The sequence below is a fragment of the Cyanistes caeruleus genome, chromosome 1, assembly GCF_971803275.1.
Source record: "Cyanistes caeruleus chromosome 1, bCyaCae1.hap1.1, whole genome shotgun sequence".
NCBI lineage: Eukaryota > Metazoa > Chordata > Aves > Passeriformes > Paridae > Cyanistes > Cyanistes caeruleus.
In genome coordinates this window covers 61,538,491-61,560,428 of record NC_141701.1, presented here as the reverse complement: position 1 = coordinate 61,560,428, position 21,938 = coordinate 61,538,491, and the positions used below count along the sequence as shown (strand labels likewise).

General features: G+C 40.4%; 1 long non-coding RNA gene across 1 annotated transcript; it reads left to right on the top strand.

The window, feature by feature from the left end:
* The first annotated feature begins 235 nt into the window (after positions 1–235).
* On the top strand, positions 236–3,652 carry LOC111925302 (uncharacterized). The gene is made up of 3 exons (XR_002862160.2): positions 236–322; positions 423–815; positions 865–3,652. It is a non-coding gene; the product is annotated as an uncharacterized LOC111925302 (long non-coding RNA).
* Positions 3,653–21,938: the final 18,286 nt, after the last annotated feature.

Genomic DNA, 21,938 nt, shown 5'->3' with positions numbered 1-21,938 from the left:
AAGAAAACTAAATTATACAACTGACCCTGACCATGTACTAGAGATAAATTCCTGCAGAAGATACATGTTCTATTTGAAAAATTCTAAAGGAGTTCATTAAAAGATTAATGAGGGTTATTTTAATGAACTTTTCTAAGAAGATATTAACAGTGGTAGCTTTTAGAAATACAATTTTCTTTGCCTGCAGCAGAAGCAGAGTGCCTGAGTATCATCAAGGAGCACTGAGCATCAGCCTGTGACTTGTGACCAGTCCCTGCACTGTGTCTTCACTGACTGAGAGCCTCGATTTAACATCTTCCTTTTCCTATCCACTGCTGAAAAGGTGAGAAAAATGATCAGTTCCTAATTTGCTCTAGCATCCTCCACGGTTGAGAGATGATTGTGTTGCATCGGCAATGATTCCTTATATTTTCCTTTACCAGAAGTTGGAGCATAGGTGCATTTGAGATGCTGGAAGGATTGTCTTCTACATCTGCCAGTTCTAGTTCTCTTTTCTTTCAAGTATGCTGCACACTGCTGGGCTGAGCAGTGAGCTGTGGAGAAGTGGTGAACTCTCTGTGGAGTCAACTGCACGGTTTTCTAAGAAGATAAGATGATGCTAAAGGCTTAAGCCAAAGATTAAGTTCATCCTACATCTCTCACAACACAGCATTCTCTGTCTTTCCTACCCACTTTTTCCTACACTTCTTTACACAGCTTTCTCCCTCTAAAAGCAGCTGCAGTGGCAACAGGAAGGGACAATCTACTCTAATTTTTCTGTTCTGCTGAGACCAGCAGCATAGCAGAGAGAATTTTAGGATTTTGTAGTCGAGGCAGTGGAAGAAAAGCACCTCCTTCATATTCTTCAGTGGGGCTGATATGTAGGGCACCTTTTCTACAGTAATGTGTGATCTGCCTTACTGCATGAGGGGCAGAAAGCAGTGCTGGGCTATAGCCATGAGCTACGATACATACTGTCATGCCTCACACAGGTTCAGCAGATCAAAATCCCTTTAGCATTACAGGATAAGCTAAAGGGTTGAATCTACCTAAGAAAATATTTGCAAAATGCGACTTGTTATATTGTTTCACCATGTCTGCAGTCTCAGTCCTTGGTTCATATTAGGTTTTTGGTTTTTTTTACAAACTTGACAGCTATGATGAAAATTAAGACTGAATGTGGGAGAGGAGAAAAACCTGTATATAATAAGAACTTTAAAAGAGGAATACTGGGCAAGTTCTATATATTAAATACTGTAAAGTAAGACTTAGTGAACATTGAGAAAGTAAAGCAGAACACAAAACATCAAAACACAGTATTTAAAATTGTCAAAGGCTATACTGCAGAAAACATGAACACTTTGTTACTGATAAATGCAATGGAGTCTAAAAGTCCAGCAGGCTTTTAAAGAGAATTGCAAAGTTTTATTGTTATGGCATGGGAATATTACGGATATGAGAGAAAGCAGGGTGGACCAGATGCAGTGTTTGTTATATATATGCTTAGGCTGAAAGTGCAAACAGCATTCACTGATATTACATTATGTTTACAATATAGCAGAATAATATGACATCATCACAAAAGCATAATGTCATTACTGTCTGCCACAACTGAACTATAGCCAGGATCTAATCCAAAGTTCACTGATTATCAATAAAAAGACCTTCAATGACATCAGTATACTTGGGATCAGTTAGGACAGAAATGAGGGAATGGCTTATGCCCTCCAGCCTCTAATGGCTTATCTAATTAATGTTTGTTTTGCTTGTTTGCAAAGACCTCTTTGCAAAGTGGTTGCAGCAGCTCAATGACAACCAGTATGTCCCATGTTGTGGAAATATATCTGGATATACCCAGCCCCTGCCACAGACCTGTGTTACTACTAAAAGAGTGAAGAAGCAACTACATCTTGTCTACTACTGAAGTACCACTAAACCAACTGTCCCAATCCCTGAACACATTTGAATGGATTCAGTGTTTCCATGTATCTTTGAGAGGACATACATAAACCTAAGGTGAAACCAGCATTTGAGCCACTACTTGACTAATACCCATCTCCTGAAAAACACACTGGAGCCCAGGCTAAGGCATTGGATGATATGCAGAGTGTGATAGCTAAATTCAAGCTGTATGATAGCTAAATTCAAGGACCTGTAAGACTGAACCCAGCTGTTAACCCAGCACTGCCAAGTCCACCACTAAACCATGTCCCTAAGTGCCACATCCACATGTCTTCAGAACACTACTAGGGATGGTGATTCCATCACTTCCCTGGGCAGCCTGTTCCAGTATTTGACCACCCTTTCAGTGAAGAAATCTTTCCTAGTGTCCACTCTAAACCTTCCCTGGTATAGCTTGAGGCCATTTCTTCTTGTCCTGTTGCTGTTTCTTTGGAGAAGAGGCTGACCCCTGTCTGGCTGCAGTCTCCTTTCAGGTGGTTGCAGAGTGGTAAGGTCTCCCTTGAGCCTCCTCCTCTCCAAGCTAAACACTCCCAGCTCCCTCAGCCACTTCTCATCAGGCTTGTGCTCCAGACCCTTCTCTAGTTCCATTACCCTTCTGTGGACATGCTACAGCACCTCAGTGTCACTGATGTAGTAAAGGGCCCAAAATGGAACACAGGATTTCAGTTATGCCAAATCCTTCTATGGAAGTTCAGACAAAGCCACTCTGTTTAGAGGAAGAAGAAAGAGTCGCTTGGAGATGAAGCATGTTGTGTCATCTGTCCTCAGGCAGCCAAAGAATGGTCCTTGGCCCTGTTTTAAAACACGTATCCTCTAAGAATGTCAGATTTATCAAAGAAAAATCTATATGAATAGCTTAGCTGTTCATAACCTTCAAGAAATGAACTTCATGCTGCTGTTGTCAATGCAATAGAGACTATATAATGATTAAGAGCATGGAGAAAGCTTTCTTACTTGCCTACATTAGATTTATTCTACTGCTATGTCATTATGCACATAAGTCTTAGAAATGAGAATTGTGTAAAACTAGTTGAAAATGAGAGCTCAGCAACACTGTCAGAAAGTTTTTACCACTGCACAGACATCCCATTGCCTCCAGAAAAGGTTATCACATTTAGTGTCATATGGAATGAAAAGCAAGTAGCAGCACTTTAAAATGTTCATATAGGATATTTTTGGGCAGGAAATGCATGAGGTCTGGCTGTGCTTTTAAAGACAAAAGCATGCTCACAAAAGGGCTGTGAACAAGAAAGCCTTAAAAGCACGTAAAAATATGTGTGACATTTAACTGGTGCCTTTTGGGAGGTTGGACTCAATATTGTCTTAAATGAGACACTTGGTGTTAGACATCAGACTGAAGTCTACACTGCTACACAAACTGAATTTGCATATACATTAAGGTTAAAAAACCAAAATATTCTATTTCCTTAAGGACCTATGGAATTTCCCATTTGCCACCAATAAAAGAAGGAAGCAGTTGAAAGTGTGGCTGCATTTTTCCCTTGAAGTGTTGTAACAATTGTTTCATCAGTTTTGTCATACTATCTGTCCTGTTTTCTCTCTAATCATGTAGAAACAAATTGTTATTTATATTCATTAAAAATAACATTTTTAATGTGTGTAAACACTAGCAGGGATCTAATTTCCTAAGGTGGGAGTTCAGCATGCTGTGAGTTTTAATAAAGTTGGTATAACCGGCAACTTAGTTCTCTCAAATGCATAATCTTTTCCTTTTAAAATGTTAATAATGACATATTTATTATGAAGGTTCCCCTTCTTCAGAGTCCTACTATTGCTCTCTACAGATCTGAAATATTTGGTGCTACTTTTCATACAGCAGCCCTTACGGAGGCAGAAAGGCACGTGGCCTGTAAAAGAGACAGTCTTATCTGTAAAACCGAGGATTTTCTGCCCAGCGTAATGATGGCTCAACATGTCTGTTCAAGGACACCCACCCACTGGACATTGCTTGCTAACAACCTAAATTGCAGCTAGAATAATGTGTCAGGGCCTCAGCTTCCACCTGCTGTATCTTCTCTCCTTGAAGTGGATAAAGGTATCTAAGAGCAGGGCCATGAGTCGCTTCTAGCCAGAAGGAAACACAGAAGTCTCTTAAGCTGCACCAGCCTTGGCTTTTAGCTACCCAGTGCTGGACTGCAGGGATTTAGGGTTTCATTGACCTCAAATATGTTAAGCCTAATGTGAAGAGCACAAGCCTTTTCCACAACAAAAAAAAAAAGAAAATCAGAACAATCTTTCAGTTCAGAGGGCTGTAAACAGAGGGTGTTGCCCATTCTCTTTTATTCAAAAACCTGGAAGAACACCAAAAATGTAATGGTCCACACAAGAGAGATGCAAGACCAGAATCCAGTGTCCTGCTCTGGCTGACAGTGGGTAACTTGTCTTTTCTATAGCTAGAATGTTCTCCTTGGCCAGGATATGTTTAATTGTTCTGTACAAATCAAGACAGTGAGAAACAAAAGAGAGCAAGAGGGTCCCATATAGAGTAGTTTGTAGCAAGGTTGCACAGCTACACTGCATGGGAGAGTGTGTGTAAGACCCTGACTACCTGAGCAGTGTTCTAGATACCAGGATGGGTCTGCATTGCTTCAATTTTGTCCACAGATGTAAGATCTCTTTTTCAAAATGTATGTGGACAATGTATGGGATTCTGGGTTACTTTTATTTCCAGCTGATTAGTCCCCTACATATGTGCCTGACAACATCCCACTGTTACCATCTGCTCTGATCCCAGCTCTAAAGCTATTGTGTCCCTTTCCAATCCTTCTGGCTATCAGAGGCCATATCAGTCCACACCACCCTGCAGTGCATCAACCAAACCCTGTTTTCCAGCTGCATGCTACCACTTCACCATTTCCAGGCCCCAAGGGTCCTTTTTTATTCTTTACCACATATTCCTACCTTCATAGCATCCTCTTTCATTTTGCACATCCAAAATTCTACTTTCTTTACCTTCCCCACCTTTCTCTCGTGTGCCAGCAAGTCTGCTCTCTCCATTTCAAGCTTCCTGCCCCATTACTCCATGCAGAAGTGCAGGTATCAGTATAGAGACAGTTGCTGCAGGGAGTTTTGCTGATGTTTGTGGGAATTGGCAGCTGCCATACTTGAGAGGGAAGATTACAGATTCAGGAATACCTTGCTGAAGGATAAGAAATTATTATGCATCAACTGCTCCATAGCAGTGTCCCTGGTCCACATTATTTCCTCATGGCGAAGCAGAGATGGTCTGTCTCTTTGTAAAGGCATATCACATCTACTCTAGGGTAGGAATGTGCCCCTGGGCAGTTACCAGGATAGATTTTCTTCATATGTCCACCCAGCTTTCTTTATTGTCAAGCCAAATTATCATGCACCACATGACTGGTAAACTGGTAATATCAGGCACCACTTGATCTTAGCACTCCACTCTTCTTCCCTGCCCATTATCAGGACCTGGGGTCAAGAGGAGAAACTAAAACAATTTTCAGAGAATAAAACAATTCCAACAATCAGAAGAATGATGTGGTTTATGACTAAGGAGTGACATGGAAAAGAAATGCCTTAGCAGCATGTGAAATGGTTTGCAGAGTTGATGTAAATTGCCAGCATAGCTGAACCCTTAAGTGTAATTGTGGTACTAATTGCCAGCTGAGCCCTGAGCAGCTTCAGTCTTTACTTAGGCAGCTGAAATGGCAGTCAGTAACAACTTGTGCATCTATGCAATAAAATATCCTGTATATAATTCTGAATGTCATGACAATTAGAAAGAAAAACACCCCAAACCTGGAAATGTGTATGAAATTTCTCTCTGCAACAAAATCCATTAGAGAAAAAAATAATTGTAATGTGATTCTCTGGCACCAGCTATTGATACTGATCCAGAATAGAAATATGAGTGGGGGTTTTTTTATTATTTTATTTACTAGTTCTAGCCTGCTTGCCCTATTCTCTTTAAGAAGTATGTGGAAGGGCCACTGTTATTGTGAAGTAATTGTCTGCAGTCAAAATTTAACCTGAGATATTGATAATCTTACATGCTTTTTATGGATTTCATATTACATTCTCATTTCTTAAGATGAATACTGCCTTAGTCTGTAAGCAAAATATGTACAACTTGCACGTGGTTAGGAGAATATAATTATCTCCCTGAATATAAAATGTGTTTGTGTTGTTATGTGTCAGTTTGCAAAAAGTGTGATACACATCTACATTTTCAGAATAAATGACTTTGTTTCAGAAGAGACAAGGAGGAGATTCCTCATAATCTTACAAAGTTGTCTCAGTCCACAAAAGGTTTTACAAACTTATATAGATTCCTCCATTGAATGCAGAGGTGATGGACATTTCATATAAAAGTGGATAAAAGGCTGTGCTGGTTTTGGCTGGGGTAGAGTTAATTTAAGTAGAATTATTCACAAATATAAGTTTCTAAAATATGAAGATGGAAACAGCTGAAGAAAGTTGCATCTCATATGACCTAGAACCTTCAGAAACCTCCATAACTTTCTTAAAGTATGTGCATAAACTGACTCCAGATTTATTATAATTCTGTACACCACAGAAGCCACAAAAAATCCAGATGGGTTTGCTTTCTTTTGATCTAAGATGATAAAATTGATGATGACTCATATCTAAGAAGTGCAATATTTCTGACTCAGCATTGAGGATTCAGAACTATCCTACTGATAGAAAAGTTAGGTTTCCAGCACAGATGAAACACTGTCAAGTATAAAATAAGCAAACAAATGCAAAAGAAAATTTCTCTGTGTGGTAATTAAAATCTGAGTCTGAACCCTATGAGACCTTGGAATAAAGGCAGCAATAACAGGATATGTGCTGCTTACTTGGGGATGGGGAGATGCAGAAATTACAGGAGAAGTCACAAATGGAAGGCAACCAGAGGATTTACTGAGGAATTATGGGGGGCTTGTACAGCTGGATCCTCGAGGGGTCTGGTGCTTGCTGGCTCCCTTCTCCCCATGCTGCTGAGGATTTACTGAGCAACCTCTGTTCCAGCTCCGTCCATCTGCCATCATGTCCACAGTGCCCTGGCAGAGGGATTGCTCTTGAATTTTTCACAAAGTCACAAAGCTTGTCAGCCACCACTGATCCTTTCTGTCACAGAAGAATGGAGATAGCCTACCTAAAGTTCAGTTCAGCTGGAAACTGACTGATCCTACCAGAGGCTTTTGCAAGCTTTCCCCCTTAGGTTTCTTAAGATTTTTCACAGTGTGTATTATAAGAAACACTAAATCTTTCAACTGAGCCTCTGTTGATAAACTTAAAGTATCTTTATTTCACCTTAAAAAACATAACATGCTCTGCAGATAGCAGAGGTTGGGTTAGAGAGCATGCCTGTATTTCCAGTCATAGTCTCAAGGCAACATCAAACTCCCATGAACTCAGAAGGCATTAGGATTCATGACAGCATATGATTTAGGTCTCAGCTCCCTAAAATTTTCTGATTACTCCTTTCCAGTCAGACAGGGATGTTTTCTGGTTGTGGTGAGTTGACCTTGGAGGGCTGTCAGTCATACAGTCAGCAGATCTTTCCCTCCCCCTACTCAACAGGATGAGGAAAAAATTAGATTGGAATAACTCATATGTCAAGACAAGGACAGGGAGATCACTTACCAGTCAGTTATCACAAGCAAACCAGGCAACTCGGGGGAAATTAATTTAATTTATCACCAAATAAAATAGATTTGGATGTTGAGAAACAAAGAAAAAAGCTACAATTCTCCCCCACTTCTTTCCAGGGTCAACTTTGCTTCTTCATCTCTGAATTCCCTTCCTTCCCCTCAACTCCAAGTAGCACAGGAGGATGGGGAATGAGAGCTGCAGTCAGTCCATAAGCCCTCATCTCTGCCACTCCTTCCTCCTCTCTCCTACTCCTTCCTCCTCTCTGCCACGCCTGCCTCCTCACACCATCTCCCTGCTGCGAGTGAGATCTTTCCCATGGGCTGCAGTCCTTTAGGATACTCCTGTTCCAGTGTGGGCTCTCCATGGGTCACAGTTCCTTCAGGAAACATTCAGGTGCTGTGGCACAGTGTCCTCCGGCTGCTGCAGGGTGGATACCAGCTCCAGCACAGTCCTCTCTGTGGACTGCAGGAAAACACCTACTCCACTGAGGTCTTCACCAGGGGCTGCAGCGGAGCCTGTGCTCAGGCACTGGTACCTGCTCCTACTCCTCCAGCTCTCTCCTCAGAATTATTCATCTCACATTTTTCCTCAGCCCTCACTGCCAGGCAGCATTTTACCCTTTTTAAAATACATTTTCTTTAAGGCACGACCACCTTGGCCCAGCCATGCCATGCAGTGGGGCCATTGGAGATGGCTGGAAAGGGCTGTGTCCAGCACGGAGCAGCCCTGGCCACTCATCACAGAGGTCCCTGAAGCTCCCCCTGCCAGCACCTGGGCACCTGCACCCTGTACACATTTTCAATTTCTTTCCAGTTCTCTGGTCTTATTGTGTTTTTAACCCACATGTTAGAGCCCAAGTAGCCTACAATCCATGAGTAAAACTCAAAATTACCTGAAGTAGATAAATTTAAAATAAGTAAGATACCTTAATATAGGTATTAAATAACTTAGCAGCCCCTATATAAGAGCCTAATAAAATTTAAATATGATCTGAAAAGTCAAATTCAAAAACTTTTTTTAGAATCTTGGAGCAGAGAAATGTTGATGTTTGTGTCATGGCCTGGCACACAACTGAACAAAGGAGTTAACATGGGGGAGGGGAGGGATTGATTGTCCTGCACATCTGCAGGATTTTATAATCACAGATATATTGTCAAAATCAAGATAAGATTTTTTTATCTGTGTGGTAAAGTACTACCTGAAAAATTAAGCAAAGCTTAAAACTGGCTCAGATAAGATACTGCCAGCATGAAGGGAGAGTTGCTACACTACGTAGACAATTGCTCTGCTAAAACCCTGAAAGGCCAAAACACCCCAAAAGCGATGAAAACAAGCAATTGATTTCTGCTTGTAATGTTTTTGTGCTCCTTTTCAAGGGCTTGAGTGAAAAGCTGTGCTTCTTTCCCAAAGTGCCATGGTAAGATAAATAATAAATAGACTGCAGTGCTTGAACCCTACAGCTGAGCAAGTTCAAGGGCAGAGAGAGAAAGCAAAGGAAAGGAACTGGCGATCCAGGATTACACTCTACAGACAAATGAAAAAATTAAAATTTATGTAGGGGGTGTGTGGCTGGTTTCCTGTCATTCAGCCCCTGTAGGAGCAGATCTTTCAAGAATACATCTATTTATTTTTTGCAGTCTGACTTGGTATGAGTACATCACATAAACATTTTCATAATTAACATCTCACAATATCATCCAGAGTCATTAGTGAGATGTTGCAGTACGCTGTGGAAACTTTTGCTTCAAGTAAAAGGGACCTTCCACTTCAGATACACATTTTACGGTGGCTGATAAATGCTAGTTCTCTAGACAGTGCTCATTTTTGGCAGGGTCAGGCCTGTGTGATCTTGGAAACAGAGCTGGGGTGAGGGGTATTGGAATAGTTAGTTCAAAATCAAAGGAGGAGTTAGCCACATCTGCAGCTGCCACGCATTTGTGCTTCCTGTCAGCTGGGCTTTGGCTTCAATGGAAACATGATGATCAGGCTTTGCAGAAGAACTCTTTAAACATGCATTGATACAACTCTGTTGTGCAATTCTACATTGTAAGGTGATAGCAGTACACTGGGCCTTTTCTACCATTGCCTTCAAAACAGAGCAAAGCTCACAAGTTGTGCCCTTTGCTTTCTGTGGGCTCACACGTTGTGTTAATAAATATTAAATGAGTAAAGCAAATGTTCATACTTTAAGCTTTTAAGCTTTTAAGTATAATTTAGGCTATTGTGTTTGTTAGTACACATCAGTAGGTTAGCCTTCTCCTCTCTTCACTTCTTCACACCTATCCATCACCTCAATAGAGCGTGGGAACCACAGATCCACAGCTCTTCACTCAGCATTTTATTTTCACCATCTTCCTCCTGGAAGCACAGCTCTCAGTGGAGCAGAAAGCAGCAAACCTCCCTGCATAGAAATTATACCTTCCAGACACAGAAAACACAGACATTTACTCTCTTTTGGTTGTATCTACCTTGTTGAGTTTGGATCACTAACACAGTCCCAGGGTGCATCTTGCAGTTCCCCTTAATGGTCCTGCTTTGATTCCATTATGGAAGTGTCCCTCAACACATGAATTTGATTCCTTTTGCATAAAACTAAACTGGAAGGTGAAGTCCAGATGCCAATAGGTGTGATGCTCCTGGGACCAACTTTAACCTGGCTGAAGGAAGATGGCCTAAAAGGCATATTACCTATTACCTATTACCTATTACCTATTACCTATTACCTATTACCTATTACAAGGATGAAAGGTGCTCAGAACCAGCTGATTTACAGATCTTCTTTTCCTGGCTGCAATACCTGCTAATGTGAACACAGGATTGTGGTGACCTTGCTTGACCTTGGCAATTTATTGCCAAGTTTTTATCTCTGCATCTACAGATGTGACTTTGAGAAATTGTGGGCTCTGTGAAGTGAGCAGGTACAGTGTGTGCAGTCAATTTGGGGCACACATCCTATCAACCAAGGAATATTTGTGTGCTTTGAAATGGCAAAAGAGTGATGGCTATTTGGCATCTCTCCCTCCTCCATGCACAATGCTGTTTTGAAGTGCTGGAACAGCATAAAAGTGGTTTTCTAGTGTTTTAAGAGATTTTTTCAGTTTTTCAGGTTAGACAAAATAAATTATATGTAGAAGGGGAGAGGGCTTGGAAATTGATAACTTGTCTGTTACTGACTTTTATAAAGCCGAAAAAAGGGATCCTGGTTTTTTACTCAAGGCCAACCCTGGCACCAAACAATACATCACAGAGAAAGCACAGTTCCTTAAATACCGCTACAAGCCATTTTATAATGAAAAAATGCTGGTCGTTTCAAATAAGGAGCTCATTGCTCCATGCCTTACCATGCAGAGTTTAAAATAACACAACAGAGCTTGGTGTTTCACTTCAAAAGAAAATGTTGCTGTGCTGAAACCATAATTGGAACCTTACTACCCAGAATAAATTACCTAAGTTAGGAGCAATTGAGGGGTGGTGGAAAGATGCTACAACAGAAGTTGCATGTCTCTGCGAATTAGAATGGTCGTTGTCACAGCTTTTATTTTAAGTGAAGCAGACTCTAAGCACTGGATTTTTAAGGATAGTTTGGCAAGCTGTTGACATTTAGACCTCAAAATAGTCAGACAGGCTTTCCAGAGAGCCCCAAAGTGGAAACTGCTGAATGCTGGGCTCTCTCAAGCATGAGGCTCCTCTAGACTTCAGGGCATTTGGAGGCATTAGTAAAAAATTACCAAGACTATTAGTCAAAGATACCTAGGACTTACCTAAACTTCCAGATGTCATTCCTCAGTTTCCTTGTTCCTACTCTTCCAAGTTCAGCTTTCCCAAAGTAGTCTGTATATCAATACACAAAACATATACAGTAGCTGGATGAAATAGTAGATCTGGATCTAGCCAGGACATTGATAAGGGCAGCACAGTATCTCCAAATGCAGTAGGTTTTTTTCCTAGATGAGACTGGCCTTTTGTATCTTATGAGTCAACAAATTTATAAGTAAGTCTTTGAGCCTACATATGAGGAGAACCTATTTTTATATCTTCATATTAAATTCCTCCTAATTGCATATTATATTTCCTTTTCTAATTGCATTTTTATAATATTAAAAAGATTACTTATTTTTTAACATAGCTTTTGCTGTATCTCATTAGTCAGATAGCTCAAATTGATAATAAGACATTTGAAATAGCAACATCATGCTGTTGTACTGCTGGATTACTTTATTTCTCTCTCCTAGTGGAAAAACATCTCTTTATTATCAGAAATGTATGTTCATTTTTCTAGCCATAAAAATAAGGACTTTTTGAACCAAAAATATAAATTAGTTTATTAATAACTTATCTCACTTCTAATACTTTACTGAGAAGGCATATCACACATCATTCCTCCCAGACAGCATAAATTAACAGGAGCCTTTTTCTCTTACTCTCACAATTCTCTATAGAAAATGGAAGCAAATCAGCTGTATTGTTTTCTTCTTAGATGTCTTAGAGCATATGATAGAATTATATTATTATTATATGGTTAGTTATGTGTCGTAGGTATTTGTAAGCTGTTTTTCAACTCAGCACCTAAATGCTTAAGGGAAACAGATTTTTTTTCAAAGGGATAGTTTTATCATCTTTGTAAAAAACACAAAGCCAAGTCCACATAAGTGTTGGTTGGGGGAAGAATTTTCAAGCTGAAACCTTTTAATCTTACAGTAATGTAAGAAAAAAAAACCACCACCAGGACAGTGATATTTTTAAGAGTTTATAGCCTACAGGAGTCAGTCTGTAAATAACGAACATGTACAGCAATAGTTCTCTAATAAAATATATGCTCAAGTGCACTTGTGCTGTTCATCATCACTATGACTACGATGTTCCTCACAGTTCAGCGTCTTTTGTTCCAGTTTTACACTGAAATAAATCAGAGATGTGACAAATTGGGTTGTCTGAACCTGTGGCTCTGGTAAGCATCAGCTATGGTGCTTCTTGTCATGCCAGCTGTGCCATGGCCAGTGTCTCAGATGAGTGGGGATATCAGCTAGGCTCCCTGTTCAGGAGCTTTCAGACTCTTCCCAACTCCAAAAATGAAGTCCTACATGGCAGATGAGGTTTTCTTTTTCTTCCTGGCCCATTTTTTGTCTTGCAGAGAGGGTTTTCAGGAAGTCAGTGAAGGATGTGGCTTTGACCACAGTACCTGCAGCTCCAGGTACTGCAGGCTCCCAGAAGGCAAAGAGAAGATGGATTTTGATCCTGCCTAGTGGTGCCTAGTGAAAGGAGAAGGACACCAAATCCACTTCCTAGCCAGGCACATTGATTGTCCTTTTTGGTTTTCTTGCTACCAAGACTGTCGTTTCACAATCGTAAGTGGGTGAGCAGCATGACCTCAAATTATGGGTTGTGCCCTGGAAGAGGAACAAAGACCTGGATAGAAAACCCCATCCTGTGGGTGTGGGAGACTCCTGTATGCTGAGGCTGTGAAAAGTGCATGTGCAGTCTGGAGGGCAAATTCAAAGTGCCTTGTTTCTTAATGCAAGAAGAGTTTAACATTTTATCCTCAGTTACACTGACCGTATTTGGCTCTGAGCTCATCCAGCAGCCATGCCAGAGAAACTGTGATATTGTACAGCATAAGGAGACTTTAACAGCCCTTCCACCATTTGTTCCCAGGGATAGATAGAATCCTGCTAGAAGTGGGTATAATGTGAAAAGATGGCATGTATAGGAAGCTATTTCAAGCAAGAGCCCTTATCCCCAGCAGTGCATGCCAGGTGCATCTCTGGGGGCATTGGCACCAAAACACCTGATACATCCATCTGGAAAACATACTTTCCTGCATGCTAAAGTGTATTTCAAAATAATGTACATAAGTAATATAGATGTTGCACATTTCAAACACCTCAGAAGACAGAGAGAAAAATGGAACTGAGAAACTGTGATATATGTCCTCTTGCTGAATTTAAAACATTATGCTGAATAAATAGAAACATTTCTTATTCCAAGAATGGAGTCTTAAAAGCAGATTAGATGCTACATCATTACTACAAATTCACTTAAACATTCTTTTAGAAATGAGTTATCTCAGTGATACTGGTTACTAATCAATACGAGATTTAAAAAATGCTCCATAAAATTCAACTCAACTATCAAAAGCATCTTATTTTTCACTTCCCATCAGCCTTCATGTGAAAGTTCATTGTGTGCAGATTGAAATTCAGAACACGGTTCAGAACGAGTTCACTTTCCTTTGGTAGCAATCCTATTGTCAAGCTCCACACGACATTCAGAATCATGTTGTGCTATTCCTGAAGGAATATAAATATCCAGAGCTGTGTCAACAATAAGTCCACTACAGACCATGATAGCAGGCATAGAAAGCGCTTTGGTAAAATATGTCTTTTTAGAGCAATTTGCACTTTTTGTGGCTCTGATGCAATTCCATTTCTCTCTTTGTAAAAGGAAGAAGTGCAGCAAGTTCAGGGTCTTGTGAACTAAAACTCCTTTCATCATCTCAAGCATCAGCATAGCATGCGTGACTTGATGAAGAACAAAGGGATTAATGTTATTCTGGAAGTTAACTATGACTCACATCAGTATCCACAACATCATGTCTTTTGGGGAGGGAGGAAATAATCAAATATGAATAACATTTCATGCCATCTCTTGGGGCTGCACGATAGTCATATAATTTCTCTCTTGTAAGATGGAGTCCATCTCTCTTAATAGTTTTAGCTGGTGCTTTCATATTGATTGATGTATTTCAGACAATTTAGCTTGGTCCCTACTTACAAGCAATTAGTGCCACTTCCCGACACAAAACACATATCCTCGGGCAGGGAGAAGAACTTATTTGAACCTTACAAGCTTAGATGCATCCTGTGATACAGACAAAATTCCACATTAAAAAACTGTACACAATTGAGACTGTACTGCAATACCTACTGAATCTGTCCATATTTTCTGCAAAACAACTCCAGCCACTAAGCACAGAGCAATACTGCTTCAGTGCTGTGTGTTGGATGTGTTTACACCAGCCATGAAAAGGAAAAGGTAGCCGCCCTCCACACTCCGGTTGAGAAACTGGGATATCTTAGGAGACAACAGAGACTCCAGGTATTTAGGTGACTTGGCAATGAGGTTTCATCCCTACAGCAGTCATCTGTGCCCATGCCAGGTGGCGGAGCAGCCCAAAGAGGGAAAGCCCTTCAACCTGGTGATGGCCTGGGAAGTCTGGAGAGCAGTTTCTGGCCACTGCAACCCACCAAAATTGTGGTTGGAGTGTCCCAAGGAAGCAGCTCAGTGTTTAAACAAGTTCTTTTAATCTGTCAGAAGCAGGTGGTCTTCAAACAAATTAATGTTCATTGCAATATATCTGTCTAGGGAAAGAGACACATTTCTTGAGTGGAAGCTGGGACAGGAGACACTGATGGCTACAAACAAATCTTGTAATTCCAGTGATTCTAGAGATCTGCTCTATCTGCAGACATTTCTATTCATCTCCTGTCTTTCCAGGTAGAAATTTCACTATTCATATGAAGAGATTACTTATTAAATCACTCTGTCAAAAAGACTGGAGCTGGATTCAGATCTTTATTACAGTTGTATAAGTGATGGAAATGCTTTGTACAGTTCCCTTTAAAAAAAAAAAGGCGGCAAGCCATTGTGAAATCATCCTAATTCACTACAAAAACCTTATTATGCAGAAACCAAAAATGCCATATTTCCAGGTACACCCTATTCAAGGTGCATCAGCTGTCACTTGTCACACAGAGTGACAGCTCACCCAATAGGTCTTGTTCTTTCCTTGAACACTTCCATCAGACTGACAGAAACACATGGAACAAGATAGCGGATGTTCTGGACAATCTAAATCCTTAATAGTCTCATATTTATGGGCACAAATGTAATCATATTAGACAAGTTCCTCTGGAAATGTATTCATTTGGCTTTATTATCCACCAAAGGAGATTTCACAAGGTTCTGGAAATCCAATAAACCTCCCATTTATAAGTCAGGGCTTGCAAATACTTAGAAATGTGTTCCATTGGAAAAAGCGTTTTACTGTGTTAATGGACACATACTGAGCTTCCATGAGTTTCAGAAGTTCTTTCTGAATTTTTATGGAGAAATAAGAGAAATCTATATCATAATTTAGGCATGTCATTACTCTAGACCATAGTATCTCACTAACCTTATTGTGCTTTAGGTTATAGTTGGCACCTTGTCTAATTCTTCTTTTATATGCCACAATCATTGTTTATGTTAAAAAAAATACAGAGTTCCTCTTTCTCCTTCTTGACAGTTCTGCTTTTCTAAGTATATTGTTACATATTAACATAATGATAATGTAATTGCTTTTGTGCTTGTAAGAATTATATATAATGTGGATCAAGAACAATGCAATCTGTGTTGTGTAAACATTAAAATAACTAAGGAAATTAAGTTTGGACGGTTTGGTAATGATACAAGGGTGAGAAATATAGCTGTTCATAACAATGCATATGGCTATGCTTCAGAAGGCTAACTCTATAATGATAGGAATCAATGTACAGCATGATGAAAATGGTTAATAAACTACAAAAAGTTATGCAAAACCAGAGTACGAGAACAGCAGAAGGCTGGAGAAAAATAGACTGAGAAATGCAATGAAATACAACAATAAAGACAAGCTTATGTAATTTTGAATTACACCCTGTCACAAGCACAGGGAAGTAATAGTTCCTTTCTATATGACTTCAGTGGGCTGACAAACTGTATGCTACATCCACTTGTGTGTTTCTGCGGCAAAAATTAAAACAAAATAAAACTGACATTACAGAGGCCCTTGACAAAAATGTTTGAGAATATTTTACCATATAATATACTACTAAAACCAGTCATTGGGGACAATTAAACACAGCATAAAACATGTCATTCTTTAATCTGCTTTTGAATTTTGATTAAGAATTGCAGATAACAATGTGAAGGGTATTCTCAAAGCAAGGGGTATAATTGGCAAGAGCCCTAGTACTCATTAACTGAAGATTAAACTTAAAGCAAACTGAATACCCATCTGATGCAGTATAGAGAGCTGTTGGGGCAATGGAGATCAAGTTCAATGAAATATTTTATATTTTTGCCTTTGAAGATACCAAAAGCTAGAAGCAGGATTGAAAAATTGTCATGATTTTATGAACACAGTGGAAAATCTGCAGAATTGAGTCAGGCATGACCTTCCTGGTACGCCCTGGCACACACAGGTTACTGTGCTGGGAATTAGCTGAGTTTAAATACAATTCACTAACAAAGAACCAAAACAGCCTGATCAATGAGTGGCAAAAGCATTTATCAGCATCTGGAAATCACTTTTACTGATCAGCAGTTAGTCTGGAAGTATTTGAAGAAGAAAGATGCCAACAGATTAGAAGAAACTGAGAAAAGGGTAACAAACTGATTAATGTACTAAAGAATTGATTCATTAAGAAAGATTAAAAGATGTGAAGGTGCTAAGTGACAGCTCATATTTTATTGTATAAACCCAACAAGAAGAAAAATTGTTTAGAATAGATGACTGAGAACAAGTGATACGGGCAAACAAATTTGTGCCAATCTTGAGAACGATTTGAAGCTTCCCCTACTGTTCCTGCCACCACTCTGAATAAATGTCAACAGAAGGTGTTAGAGTTTGGAGGAACTCAAGTGTGCTGGAGAAGCATGTGTTTGAAACTGGGTTTTGAAAAGTAAGGATTTTGTTTTGCAATGGCTGCAGAATCCTGTGTCCTGTGGTTGCTGCTAGAAAAAGAAATCTCTCACTGTCCTGGTTTTCCCAGCAGCAAAGTGGGCTCAGTAATATTTCTTGACTCATGGGGACATTGTGACAGGAAATTCAATGAGAAGAAATATATATTCAGCTTCATTCTTAAAACTCATCTTTATTGACCCAAATGGACTTTTAGTCATGCCTTTTTACTGAATAAAGATATTCTGGGAAAGAAGAGGCAAAACAACTGCAAGAAGAGAAAAAGATCTGGCACCGCGGTGAATGGAAAGGGGAAAAGCATAAAACCTAGGGAAATACTGAAAAATTAAAGATTAAAATTAAAGGAGGGGAATAGAGAAGAACTATAGGAGTGGGGTGGAAAATGTAAAACAGAGTGGCATTGTACAAGGGAAAGAGTTCTCAGCTTCCCAATAATAACCAGCCTGAGCACGTTGCTGCCTCAAAAATTGGTGAGACATTGAGGCAGCTTTATGCACTGGAAAAGGACAGAGCTGAGCAGGGCAGCAGGGTGCTGGGAGGGCAGTAAAAAGGCCACTGCAACACTGCCTGTGTTGCCTGCCCCAGAGCCTTGATGAAGTTACATGCAAGGAAAAGGGCACAAGTAGTAATCAGCCTTCTCTCTCCCAGCTCTTGGGAGCAGCAGCATCAAGCCCATCTTTACTGAGCTCTTGCCCTCCCCTCACTCTGTCCTCATTACTGTGACAGCAAATTCAGTTTGGCCTAAACTGGCTTTTTTTTTTTTTTTTCCCCTAGCTTTGAGTGGGGTTAGATAATTGAATCACTTGATCAAGCTCCTGGACCAAAATTTAGACATGTGAAACTTTGACAGAGGGCAAGTATTGATCTGAGACTGGTGCCACATATTTAATCCTAGATGGAAAGGAGCAAGAGTACTATGCTAAATACTCCTGCTCAGCCAAGAGCCTTCCAGGCAAGAAAACCTCTCCACAGTTATGTTTGCATGGTAAGTGTGGCAAGAACAGCCTGTGAAGGGTGTGCTGGATAGTCTCCCAAACCTGACATCACTGTAAATCCTGGGCCATGCATCTATTGTTGAAGAACACAGGAGTAACACAGAAGAAATTATGTGGTGCTGAAAAAAAAATAATTAATTAAATGCAAAGTTTAATAGCTAATGAGCTCTATATGAAAATAAATTACACAGCCAGTGACACGTGGTTCTTTCCTGGCTTTTCAAGCATTTTATTTTATCAGAATACACTGGGACTATATACTGAAGAGACTTATTCATATTATCCACCTTGCAAATACTGTAGGTGGCAGATTTAGATAGGTGTTATTTGAGATTTTCAGCACAAACCCCCTAACAGAGACAGATAAACAAGTTCAACTATTGGATAAACTGAGTACTTCTGATCAAGTAAAAAAAGTGAAATAGATTGTATGAGAGAACTCCTGAGTCTTTTGTCGAGGCTGATTCTAGATTTCATTAGACAACATCTCTGATTTAAAAGCAGAGGCAATGGGCACCAAATGAAACACAAGAGATTCTCTCTGAACATCAGGAAACACATTTTCACTGTGAGGGTGACCAAGCACTGGCATGGGTTGCCTAAGGAGTTTTTGGAGTGTCCATCCTTGGAAATATTAAAAATAAATTTGGACACAATTCTGAGCAATTGGTTCAGGGCAGCCCTGCTTGAACATGGTGAGTTGGACAAGATGACTTCCAGAAGCCACTTCCAGCCTCAACATTTTTGTATTTCTTTGATTCTATGAACACTGTTCCAGTTAATACCCTTAATATTTTTTAAGTTTCCTTTACAAGTACAGGAGTTGGGAAGGGGTTTTTTTGGATAAGGAAAGTTGAGGCTAATAAGTACAATTCTCTGGCAAAATACCTGGCAAGAGCAGGATTCTACTGTCTGATGCACAAGGCTGCAGGAGGCTCCAAACAATGCTTTGATGGTTTCACTAAATTATAGATCTCTGCTCTCCAAGACAAAATGAAAGAGTGCTTTCACAATTAAGTGTATCTGTATTGTATCCAGATCTCTAGCAAATGAAATCACTCTCGCTGCTCTGGCAGCTTCTCCCTGTTTGTTCATATTCCCTGCTTCTCTTCAGTTGTACATCTTCATTTCTACAATTACTGGAGAAAAAAACAGGGTGGAGGAGGGCAGAAGCCGTGCGTCCATCAGCAGGGGACTTAAAAACTGCTGGTGGTATTCAAGAGCTCACCAAATATGACAATTTTCAACAATCTATATAGCTTCCTGCTTTCACAGAAGAGCAGTTGGAGGTTAGCAAAAGTGAAATTGTTGGGTAGTTGCAATAAAGTTACATTTACTTGCCAAAGATGGAAGTTACCAAATGTGGCAGAGTTTAGTGCAATCCCAAAGACACACAAGATCTGTCATTTTGTTGGTGTGGCATTCCCTCTGTCTGCAACAATTTGCACCGCAGAAGCAGCTTGCTCAAATTCTTTCTGAATTATTTTTCTTTTAAAGCTGGCAGGAAAATGTTTAGATTTTTCTTTTAATGCATGTATCAGAGAACAGAATAGAAATGAATACCCAGCTGGTGTAGTGTGAATTTGCCAATCGAGCATGACTGTATCACTCACTTTAAACTAGCTAGAGATGCTTCCAGACAGATAGCACTGCTCAGATGTGGCTTTTCTAGATAAAAAATGGCATGTCATTCATCCCAGGAGTCAAAAAATTACAACAAAAAGCCAAATCCCATAAGGTTTACTTACAATCTATCTGGACTTGTTAAAAGCTTTCATTCTAAGGGCAAATCATGCCTGACAAATTTGGTGTCCTTCCACAATGGAGCAGTGGTGGATAAGGGAATAGCAACTGGCATCACCTATCTGGACTTACCCAAAGCATTTGACACTGTCCTGCACAGCATCCTTGTCACTACATTGGAGAGACATATTCTGATGGATGGACCCCTCAGGGGATTAGAAATTGTCTGGGTTGTCACATCCAAAGGGTTGCAGGCACTGGCTCGATGTCCAGTTGGAGTCCAGTGATGAGCGATGTTTTCAGGGGTTGGTATTGGGACTGGCGCTGTTTAACATCTTGGTTGGTGACAAGGACAGGGGGATTGAGAGCACCCTTGCTGATGTCACCAAGCTGTGTGGTGAGCATGACACACTGCAGGGAAGGCATTCCATTCACAGTGACCTGGACAGGCTTCAGAGGTGGACCTCTGTGAACCTCATGAAGCTCAGTGAGGCAAAGCACCTAGATTGGGGCAAAACCAAGCACAAATTCAGGAAGAGAATGTATTGAGAACAGCCCTGGGGAGGAGGATTTGGGGGTGTTGGTTGATGAGAAGCTCAGCCTGAGCCAGCAATGTACACTTGCAGCCCCGAAAGCCAAACATGTTCTGGGCTGCATCAAAATCAGCGTGGCCAGCAGATCGAGGGAGGTGATGCTCCTTCTCTACTCCATTCCCCTGAGATCCCACCTGGAATACTGTGGCCAGCTCTGGGGTCTCCAGGATAAGAAGGACATCGCCTTGTTGGAGCAAGCACAGAAAAGAGACACAAAGATGATCAGAGGGTTGCAGCACCTCTTCTATGATGATGGGCTGAGAGAGTTAGAATTGCTCAGCCTGGAGAAGAGAAGGAAGACCTTATAGCAGCCTTCCAGGATCTGAAGGGTTCTTAAAGAATGATGAAGAGGGTCTTGTTACAAGGGTTTATATGGATAGGACAAGGGACAGCAACTTAAACTGCAAAAGCACATGGATGTCCCAATCCCTGGAAGTGTTCAAGGCCAAGCTGGATGGGGCTTTGAGCCACCAGGTCTAGTGGAAGGTGTCCCTGCCCAAGGCAGGAAGGTTGGAACTAGATGGTAATTAATAGAAAGGAGGTTCAGAATATATCAAAAAGATGATAACATAATCTTGAGAACTGGAATAAAAGAAATGGAATGAAATGCAACAATGGAAAAGATACAGTCATGCACTTAGACTTATAAAAAGTATTATTATTATGGGCTGTAAATGACAAATACAAGGAGTAGCCTGTATTTGTCACTCACAACATGACCTAACCCATCAGTGAGATTCAGTCATATAAAAAGCAGATTGGTTGTATTAGAAAAGGTAATTTTGGAAGAAATGAGGAGAGACTACCTCCATTGCAGAGACTGGCAATAGTTTGTGAAAAGCTATTACAAACTGCAGCTATGCTGAAGAGAGCTGAATCCAAACTTTATCTAGTGCAGTAAAATCTGAGTTACAGAGGCTCTGTCTTACAGGAGGAGACTAATAAAATGTACTGATAGGTTAGACTAGGAAAGAGTGTCTATGACTGCTGCCTATAAATGTATTACAGATTTAGATGAAAGGGAAAGAGAAATGACTGGCTGGAACACTGGATGGCACAAGGACAAATGAGTATGAACTGGTCTTGAACGTGTTTGAGATGAGGGCTGTTCTGGTCCAGCCCTTCAGCAAGAGGTACAGGAAAACAGCATATTTATTGTAAGATGGGTCTAGATGTGTTTATGGAAGGAGTTATACAGAGCATTTGCTCCAACAACAGCAAAATACTACCTTCAAAACATCTGTGCCATGACCCAGAGATCCCAAAGGTTTGTCTGCTTAACAAACCAGACAGCAGTATGCA